The sequence below is a fragment of the Trichosurus vulpecula genome, chromosome 3 (assembly GCF_011100635.1).
Source record: "Trichosurus vulpecula isolate mTriVul1 chromosome 3, mTriVul1.pri, whole genome shotgun sequence".
NCBI lineage: Eukaryota > Metazoa > Chordata > Mammalia > Diprotodontia > Phalangeridae > Trichosurus > Trichosurus vulpecula.
The window spans coordinates 310,241,145-310,252,496 of record NC_050575.1 but is presented as its reverse complement, the minus strand read 5'-3'; positions in this window follow the sequence as shown (position 1 = coordinate 310,252,496).

Genomic DNA, 11,352 nt, shown 5'->3' with positions numbered 1-11,352 from the left:
ACAAGGTGATGAGTGGGAAAACAGAAACAGAGAGAAAGAGGAGGAAGAGAAGACAGAACTGCTAGAGGCAACAACATTGTAGAGAGGAGACTGTAGTAATTAATTCTGCTTAGTTCTACAATTTATATAACTTTGCTCTCTTTTTACTTCCCCACTACCTTTGCTCCTAGCCCCTAAATTCCAAACATTTGAAGTTAAAGATATTTTAGAATGATAGTCATGAGTAATATATGATCGTAGGGTTTAAAGTTGGGAGGACCATCAGAGGACATCTATGTTTTTTCGGAGTCCAACACTTTATTCATTACAGCACACTACTTTTCAGCATTGATTTTCATAATAGTATGAATTACAAATTCTCTCCCCATTTCTACCCTTCCCCCCACTCCAAGACAGCATATATTCTGGTTGCCCTGTTCCCCAGTCAGCCCTCCCCTCTATCACCCCCCCTCTCATCCCCTTTTCCCTTCATTTCTTCTAGGGCAAGATAAATTTCTATGCCCCATTGCCTGTGTATCTTATTTTCTAGTTGCATGCAAAAACTTTTTTTTTGTTTTTGAACATCTGTTTTGAAAACTTTGAGTTTCAAATTCTCTCCCCTCTTCCTTTCTCACCCACCCTCCCTAAGAAGTCAAGCAATTCAACATAGGCCACATGTGTATCATTATGTATAACCCTTCCACAATACTCATGTTGTGAAAGACTAACTATATTTTGCTCCTTCCCAACCCATCCTGCTTTATTGAATTTTCTCCCTTGACCCTGTCCCCATTCCAAAGTGTTTCTTTTTGATTACCTCCACCCCCATCTGCCCTCCCCTCTATCATCCCCCCCTTTTATTTTTTTTCTCTTCCTCCCTCTTCTTTCCTGTGGGGTAAGATACCCAATTGAGTATGTATGGTATTCCCTCCTGAGGCCCAATCTGATGAGAGCAAGGTTCACTCATTCCCCCCTCACCTGCCCTCTCCCCTCCTCCCACAGAAATGCTTCCTCTTGCCACCTTTATGCGAGATAATCCACCCCATTCTATCTCTCCCTATCTCCCTCTCTCAGTATGTTGCTCTCTCATCCCTTAGTTTGATCTTATTTCTTTTAGATATCTTCCCTTCATCTTCAACTCACCCTGTGTCTGCTGTCTCTCTCTCTTTTATATATATATACATACATAGATATATACATACATACACATTCACTTATATATATACATAATATATATATATATACATATGTATATATATATATATTTAATATATGCATATTCCCTTCAGCTACCCTAATAGTGAGGTCTCATGAATCATATATGTCATCTTTCCATGTAGGAATGTAAACAAAACAGTTCAACTTTAGTAAGTCCCTTGCAATTTCTGTTTCTTGATTACCTTTTCATGCTTCTCTTGATTCTTGTGTTTGAAAGTCAAATTTTCTATCCACTTCTGGTCTTTTCACTGAGAAAGTTTGAAAGTCCTCTATTTTATTGAAAATCCATATTTTGCCTTGGAGCATGATACTCAGTTTTGCTGGGTAGGTGATTCTTGGTTTTAATCCTAGTTCCATTGACCTCTGGAATATCGTATTCCAAGCCATTTGATCTCTTAATGTAGAAGCTGCCAGATCTTGGGTTATTCTGATTGGGTTTTCACAATACTCAAATTGTTTCTTTCTGGCTGCTTGCATTATTTTCTCCTTGATCTGGAAGCTCTGGAATTTGGTGACAATATTCCTAGGAGATTTCTTTTTGGGATCTATTTGAGGAGGCGATCGATGGATTCTTTCAAGTTCTATTATACCCTGTGGCTCTAGAATATCAGGGCAGTTCTCCTTGAAATATCTTGAAAGATGATATCTAGGCTCTTTTTTTTATCATGGCTTTGAGGTAGTCCAATAATTTTTAAATTATCTCTCCTGGATCTATTTTCCAGGTCAGTGGTTTTTCCAAGGAGATATTTCACATTGTCTTCCATTTTTTCATTACTTTCGTTCTGTTTTATAATATCTTGATTTCTCATAAAGTCACTAGCTTCCACTTGCTCCAATCTAATTTTTAAAGTAGTATTTTCTTCAGTGATCTTTTTGACCTCCTTTTTCATTTGGCTAATTCTGCCTTTCAAGGCATTCTTCTTCTCATTGGCTTTTTGGAGCTCTTTTACCATTTGAGTTAGTCTATTTTTTAAGGTGTTGTTTTCTTCAGTGTATTTTTCAGTATTTTTTTGGGTCTCCTTTAGCAAGTCATTGACTTGTTTTTCATGGTTTTCTCGCATCTTTCTCATTTCTCTTCCCAATTTTTCCTCTACTTCTCTAACTTGCTTTTCCAAATCCTTTTTGAGCTCCTCCATTGCCTGGGACCAGTTCATGTTTTTCTTGGAGGCTTTTGTTGTAGGCTCTATGACTTTGTTGTCTTCTTTAGGCTGTATGTTTTGGTCTTCTTTGTCACCAAAGAAAGAATCCAAAGTCTGAGACTGAATCTGAGTGTGTTTTAGCTGCCTGGCCATATTCCCAACCAACTAACTTGACCCTTGAGTTTTTCAGTGGGGTATGACTGCTTGTAGACTAACGAGTTCTTTGTTCCACGTTTGGGGGGGAGGTGCCAGCTCTGTCACACCAGCACTACTCCTTCCCCAAGAACCCCCAACCCGGACTGGGCTTAGATCTTCAGCAGGCTCTTCACTCCTGCTCTTATCCGCCACTTAATTCCTCCCACCAGGTGGGCCTGGGGCCGGAAGCAACAACAGCTGTAGCTGACCCACCTCCACCACCCCCGTGGCTGGAAGCCAAACTGCGAACTCCTTCCACTCCATCAGCTTTTCCCACTAACCTTCTCCGCAGTCTTTGGTGTTTGTGGGTTGAGAAGTCTGGTAACTGCCACAACTCACTGATTCAGGGCGCTAGGGGCCCCTCCGCCCGGCTCCTGGTCTGGCCAGTCCTCGCCGCCCAGGCTGGGCTCTGCTCCACTCCGTTCCCAGCTCCCAGCTCCGAGCTCCGTGTGGGATAGACCTCACCCAGAGACCATCCAGGGTGTCCTGGGCTGGAGCCCTGCTTCCCTCTGCTGTTTTGTGGGTTCTGCTGTTCTAGAATTGGTTCAGAGCCATTTTTATAGGTTTTTGTAGGGACTCAGCAAGGAGCTCAATCTGGCCCCTGCTTTCCAGGCGCCATCTTGGCCGGACATCTATTTTAAGCCCATATTTTATATATGAAGAATCCGAGGTCCAACAAGTAGAAGAAATTTATTCAAGATCACAGAGACAGTAAACAACTAAGTCAGAATTCCAATGTAGGTATTTTAACTCCAAATCCAGCAACAATTTCCTTGTACCACATTGCCTCTCCCAAAGTAAAAAAGAGCACATTTTTTAATAGTTGGGATGATTTGAATCTGTGTTAAATTGAGTGGGTTTCTTTCAACCCATCTCTTTAACCATTCCAACTGATAATTAAATGGCAATTCAAGGTTTATAAAATGATTTCATTACAATCCTATAAGGATGGTCTATAAAGAGTCAAGATATTGGAATAAAGGCAGGGTCTTCTCTGAGCTCTCCCCCAAACATCTCCACATACCTTTAAATAATGACTCTAAAGAAATTCTAAAGTGGCAAAACCCACAAAATAGATGGAGTGAAAGAACTTTTAGCCCAAGACAACTTAGAAGGTTGCCAGGAAAAATCTGTTATAGTAGCGTGAGAGAAGAGCACAGGCTGTACCAGCACAGACTGGGACTCAGCAAACCAGGAGAAGAGTAGGGGAGACCAAATAAGTGGCAGCAGTGGCAATTTCTAGACATCTTATCCCACAGACAGTAAGGGGATCAATCAGACAACAGGTAAGAAGGTTATCTACTGTAGTCTTTTCTCAGGTACCAGAAGCAGGACTCTGTTCCATTACTAATAGTTTTTTTTTGGGTCAAAGTACTGGGTCTTGGTCACAGTACTGGGCCTTGCTCCCAATGCAAGGAGGAGTACTAGCACAGCAAAGCTTGGGCCACAAGGGAGCATGGACTCTGGTCACAGTTTCAGGGTTGAAAAGAGTGCTTGTGATGATTCATAAACCGGTGCACAGTATAGGGGAGTAGTAAACACACCTCTCCCTAAACCATACCACCATGGAAGAGTCAGAAACTTTCAGGTCCCCAGAATTACCTCTGAAAACAGCAGCACAAAAAAACCTGAAGTGCCCCCTCCACTTGGAAAGCCAAGCCCCAACTTAACATAGAGTTAAAAGTCAAGAAATAGGATGGAAAATAAGAAAACAACAGAAAACATTCTGATCATTAAAAGTTACTGTGGTGACAAGGAAGATCAAAATATACACTCAGAAGACAACAAAGTAAAAATCCCTGCATCCAAAGCCTCAAAGAAAAATATGAATTCATCTCAAGCCATTGAAAAGCTCAAAAAGGATTTTAAAAGTCCAGTAAGAGAAGTAGAGGACTGTAGGGCAGCTAGGTGGCACAGTGAGTAGAGCACCAGCCCTGGAGTCAAGAGGGCCTGAGTTCAAATTCAGCTTCAGACACTTGACACACTTAGTAGCTGTGTGACCTTGGCCAAATCACTTAGCCCCAATTGCCCTGCCTTCCCCCCTCCAAACAAAAAGAGAAGTAGAGGAAAAATTCAGAAGAGAAATGAAAGTGATGCAACAAAATCATGAAAAAGAGTCAACAGTTTGGTAAGCAAGGCATGAAAAACTGAAGAAAATAAAACTTAAAAATAGAATGGGTCAAATAACAAAAGAGACACAAAAATCCAATGAAGAGAAGAATGCCTTGAAAAGCAGAATTAGTCAGATTGAAAGATATGCAAAAAATCACTAAAGAGGAGAACTTCTTAACAAGTAGAATTGGCCAAATGGAATAGCAGGTTCAAAAGCTCACTAAATAAAATCTTTTAAAGTTAAAATTGGGCAACTGGAAGCTAACGATTTTATGAAAGATCGTGAAACAATCAAACAGAGTCAAAAGAATGAAAAAAATAGAATACAATGTGAAATATCTCATTGGAAAAACAACAGACTTGGAAAATAGAGCCAGGTGAGATGGTTTAACAATTATTGGACTACCTAAAAGTCACAATTTTTAAAAAAAGCCTAGATATCATCTTTTAAGAAATTATCAAGGAAAACTGCTCTGATATTCTAGAACTTGGGAATAAAATAGAAATTGAAAGAATCATACAGTCATCTCCTGAAAGGGATCCCAAAATGAAAACCCCTAGGAATATTTTAGCATAATTCCAGACCTCCCAGAAGGAGTAAATACTGCAAGTAGCCAAAAAGTAACAATTCAAATGTTGTGGAGCACAATCAGGCTAACACAAGATTTAACAGCTTCTATGTTAAAGGATTGGAGAACTTAGAATATGATATTCCAGAGAGCATAAGAGGTAGGATCAAAACCAAGAATTCTCTATCCAGAAAAACTGAGTATAATCCTTTAGGGGAAAAATGGATATTCAATGAAATAGTGGACTTTCAAGCACTCCTGATGAAAAGATCAGAGCTGAATAGAAAATTTATTTTCAAATATAACATGCAAAAGAAGCATAAAAAGGTCAACAAGAGAGAAAAATCATAAGGGATTTGATAAGGTTAAACTGTTTATTTTCCTATATGGGAAAATTATATTTATAACTCCTAAAAACTTTCTTATTTTTAGGGTATTTTGAAGGAATATACATAGGCAGAAAGCAGAGGTGCAAGTTGAATATGATGGGGGGGGCGGAGCCAAGATGGCGGCTGGTAAGCACGGACTAGAGTGAGCTCCATACCCAAGTCCCTCCAAAAACCTATAGAAATGACTCTGAACCAATTCTAGAATGGCAGAACCCACAGAACAGCAGAGGGAAGCAGGGCTCCAGCCCAGGACAGCCTGGATGATCTCTGGGTGAGGTCTATTCCACACGGAGCTGGGAGCTGGGAACGGAGTGGAGCAGAGCCCAGCCTGAGCGGCGTGGACGATCCAGACCAGAAGCGGGGCGGAGGGGGCCCTAGCGCCCTGAATATGTGAGCTGCGGCAGTTACCAGACCCTTCGACCCACAAACACCAAGGACTGCGGAGAAGGTTGGTGGGAAAAGCTGCGGGAGTGGAAGGAGTTCGCGGTTCGGCTTCCAGCCCCGGGGGCAGCGGAGGTGGGGCAGCTAAAGCTGCTGTTACTTCCGGCTCCAGGTCCACCTGGTGGGAGGAATTAAGTGGCAGATCAGAGCAGGAGTGCAACAGCCTGCTGAAGATCTAAGCCCAGTCTGGACTGGAGGTCCTTGAGGAAGGAGGAGTGCGGCTCTGACAGAGCTGGCACCTCCCCCCCAAACGTAGAACATAGAACTCGTAAGTCTACAAGCAGTCATACCCCACTGAAAAACTCAAGGGTCAAGTTAGTTGGTTGGGAATATGGCCAGGCAGCGAAAACGCGCCCAGATTCAGTCTCAGACTTTGGATTCTTTCTTTGGTGACAAAGAAGACCAAAACATACAGCCTAAAGAAGACAACAAAGTCATAGAGCCTACAACCAAAGCCTCCAAGAAAAACATGAACTGGCCCCAGGTCATGGAGGAGCTCAAAAAGGATTTGGAAAAGCAAGTTAGAGAAGTAGAGGAAAAATTGGGAAGAGAAATGAGAAGGATGCGAGAAAACCATGAAAAACAAGTCAATGACTTGCTAAAGGAGACCCAAAAAAATACTGAAAAATACACTGAAGAAAACAACACCTTAAAAAATAGACTAACTCAAATGGCAAAAGAGCTCCAAAAAGCCAATGAGGAGAAGAATGCCTTGAAAGGCAGAATTAGCCAAATGGAAAAGGAGGTCCAAAAGACCACTGAAGAAAATACTACTTTAAAAATTAGATTGGAGCAAGTGGAAGCTAGTGACTTTATGAGAAATCAGGATATTATAAAACAGAACCAGAGGAATGAAAAAATGGAAGACAATGTGAAATATCTCCTTGGAAAAACCACTGACCTGGAAAATAGATCCAGGAGAGATAATTTAAAAATTATTGGAATACCTGAAAGCCATGATCAAAAAAAGAGCCTAGATACCATCTTTCAGGAAATTATCAAGGAGAACTGCCCTGATATTCTAGAGCCACAGGGCAAAATAAAAATTGAAAGAATCCATAGATTGCCTCCTCAAATAGATCCCAAAAAGAAATCTCCTAGGAATATTGTTGCCAAATTCCAGAGCTCCCAGATCAAGGAGAAAATATTGCAAGCTGCCAGAAAGAAACAATTTGAGTATTGTGGAAACCCAATCAGAATAATCCAAGATCTGGCAGCTTCTACATTAAGAGATCGAAGGGCTTGGAATGCGATATTCCGGAGGTCAATGGAGCTAGGATTAAAACCTAGAATCACCTACCCAGCGAAACTGAGTATCATGTTCCAAGGCAAAATATGGAGTTTCAATGAAATAGAGGACTTTCAAGCTTTCTCAGTGAAAAGACCAGAACTGAATAGAAAATTTGACTTTCAAACACAAGAATCAAGGGAAGCATGAAAAGGTAATCAAGAAACAGAAATTGCAAGGGACTTGCTAAAGTTGAACTGTTTTCTTTACATTCCTACATGGAAAGATGATGAGTATGATTAATGAGACCTCAGTATTAGGGTAGTTGAAGGGAATATGCATATATATATATGTATATGTATATATATGTTTATGTATATATGTAAGTGAATGTGTATGTATGTATATATCTATGTGTATATGTATGTATGTGTATGTATGTGTATATATATATGTGTTTATATGTGTATATATATATATATATATATATATTTGTAAAAGAGAGAGCAGACACAGGGTGAGTTGAAGATGAAGGGAAGATATCGAAAAGAAATAAAATGAAATTAAGGGATGAGAGAGTAACATACTGAGAGAGGGAGATAGGGAGAGATAGAATGGGGTAGATTATCTCACATAAAGGTGGCAAGAGGAAGCATTTCTATGGGAGGAGGGGAGAGGGCAGGTGAGGGGGGAATGAGTGAACCTTGCTCTCATCAGATTTGGCCTGAGGGGGAATACCATACATACTCAATTGGGTATCTTACCCCACAGGAAAGAAGAAGGAGGAAAATAAAAAAAAAAAAATAAAAGGCAGGGGGATGATGGAGGGGAGGGCAGATGGGGGTGGAGGTAATCAAAACAAACACTTTGGAAAGGGGACAGGGTCAAGGGAGAAAATTCAATAAAGCAGGATGGGTTGGGAAGGAGCAAAATGTAGTTAGCCTTTCACAACATGAGTATTGTGGAAGGGTTATACATAATAATACATGTGTGGCCTAGGTTGAATTGCTCAACTTCTTAGGGAGGGTGGGTGGGAAGGGAAGAGGGAAGAGAATTTGGAACTCAAAGTTTTAAAATCAGATGTTCAAAAACAAAAAAAGTTTTTATATGCAACTAAAAAATAAGATTCACAGGCAATTGGGTGTAGAAGTTTATCTTGCCCTACAAGAAAGGAAGGGAAAAGGGGATGAGAAGGGAGGGGGGTGATAGGGGGGAGGGCTGACTGGGGAACAGGGCAACCAGAATATAAGCCATTTTGGAGTGGGGGGGAGGGTAGAAATGGGGAGAAAATTTGTAATTCAAAATGTTGTGAAAATCAATGCTGAAAACCAAATATGTTAAATAAATAAATTGCATTTAAAAAAAAAAAGTTGAATATGATGGTATGATTATCTTTAAAAAATTAAATTAAATTAAGGGATGGGAAAGAATTCTACAGAGAGAAGGATAAAGGGAAAGGTAGGATGGGATAAATTATTTGACATAAAAGAGGACTTAAGGAGATTTTACAATGGAGCAGAAAATAGGGGAAGTGGAGAGGAAAGCACATAAATCTTACTCTCATCAGACTTGGCTCAAAGAAGGAATAATATACACACTCAGGTATAGAAATCTATCTTTCCATACAGGAAAGTAGGAAGGGAATAAAAGAATAGTGTGGGGGAGCTGATAGAAGGATAGAAGGGGGGAAGTTTGACGGAGGTAAAAGTCAGAAGCAACACACTTTTAAGAATGGACAGGGTAAAAGGAGAGAGAGAGAGAGAGAGAGAGAGAGAGAGAGAGAGAGAGAGAGGAGAGAGAGAGAAGGATCAACGGGGGAAAATAGTTGGAGGGAAATACATAGTTGGTAATGATAACTGTGCAAAAAAATTACAGTGAATTTCTCTGATAAAGACTTCATTTATCAAACATACAGAAAACTGAATCAAATTTAAAGAAATAAGAGCCATTCCTCAATTGATGAATGGTCAAAGGACATGAACAGGTAGTTTTCAGGAAAGTAATCAAAGCTTTCTATATTCATATGGGAAAAATGCTCTAAATATTTTGAATGATGTATTTTGATGAATATTGATCAAATATTAATAATAGAAATTAAAACAACTCTGAGCCCCAACCTCACACCTTTTAGATTGGCTAATATGACAGAAAAGGGAAATTGCAAATGTTGGAGCAGATGTGGGAAAATTAAAGTCAAAATTAAAAATTATATAATGACTCTAAACAAATTCTAAAGTGACAAAACCCACAAAAAGGATGGAGTGAAACAATTTTAGCCCACCACACTATTGGTGAAGTTGGAAAATGATTCAACAATTCTGGAGAGCAGTTTAGAACTATGGCCAAAAGTTTACAAAACCATGTGTACCTTTTGACCAAGCAATACAACTACTAGGTTTGTATCCCAAAGAGATTAATAAAAGGAAAAGAATTTATGTGTAAAGAATAATTATAGCAACTCTTTCAGTTATAGCAAAGAATTGGAAATTGAGAGGATGTCCATCAATTGGGGAATGGCTGAACAAATTGTTGTATGTGATTTGCCGGAGACTGGAAAATCGCCTTACCCCTCCCCTCTGCCTGACCCGCGCCCCCTCCCTTCGCTAGCTTTCATTTCTCGCTTAGCTTTCATTTCCTGGCTAACTCTCGTTTCTGGGAAATGACGCAGGCCTGCGTCCAATGCATAGCCACCCCTCTGGGGACGTGGCATTCTGATAACATGCTCATAAAAACCCTTACGAGGAACAATAAAGAGAGACATTTTTTACACCAGTAATGCGTCTAGTCTCCTTCCTCTCCGTGATCCCGTTCCCGAGCCTCTTGGCCCTTTAGAGCCATTAGGTTCCCCTCGAGCCTAGCTCCCCCGGCACTCTCCAGCTTCGCTGACCCACGATTGTGTGACCTGCGGGCCAGGTCAGTGATTGTGATGAAATGCTATTGTGTTTTAAAAAATGACAAGCAGGATGCTCTCGGAAAATCATGGAAAGACTTACATGAATTGATGCAAAGTGAAATGAACAGAACCAGAAGAACCTTGTACACAGAAGCAGCAATATTATATGATGATCGACTATGAATAACGTAGCTGTTCTCAACAATACAATGATCCAACACAATTTTGTAGGAATTACGATGAAAGATACTATCAGAGAAAGAACTCCAGGGACAGAGTGCTCCAGAGAAAGAACTGGTAGAGCCCGAATGTAGATCTAAAATATTTTTTCTTCACTTTCTTTGTTTTTCTTGTTTTTTTTTGTCTGTGTTTTCCTTCACAGAATGATTTACATGGGAATTTTTTTGCATGGCTACACATGTATAACCTATGTAAAATTATTTGCCTTTTCAATGAGGAGGCAAGGAAAGGAGGAAGAGAATATGGAACTCAAAATTTGAAAAGAAAAGATTGTTAAAATTTCTTTTACTTGTAATTGGGAAAAATAAAATATAAAATAAGGTTAAAAAAGGAAGGTGTATGCAAAATATTATTCCCATTTCAATAATGAAGAAACTAAGATTTCTAGATGGTATGTGATTTGTGTATGATTACAGGCACTGTCTCTAACCTGCTAAATCGGATGATTAGTTGTTATCTGGCTTGAACTCCTTGTAACTTGACATTATGAACTAGATAGTTTCTCTTCCTTTGTTTTTGTTTTTTACCTACCCCCCCCCCAGGTTTTACCTGCTTTTTCCTGATGTTCTCCTACTTGTCTGCTCATTCCCCAGGTATCCTTGTTGCATTATCATTAGATCGTGAGCTCCTTAAGGGCTAGGCTTGGTTTTTTACCTTTCTTTATATCTCCAATGACTAGCAGAGTGCCTGCCACATAGTAGGCACTGAATAAATATGGATTGATCTCCCATCTCCTAAATACACTGAGAGAAAGAAATGATGAGGGGTGCATTCCAAACATGGAGGATGGTCTTGTAACTCCCAAGTCTCCTCCAATGAGCTTAAATTCATCCTTGAATCTTTTCTTTCTATACTTTCAAACTAGATGTTCTTGTGTGAGGTAGTGAGAGAATAAAGTGTGAAGGCTTCACAGGGAATGTATATATATATGTGTGTGTGTGTGTGTGTG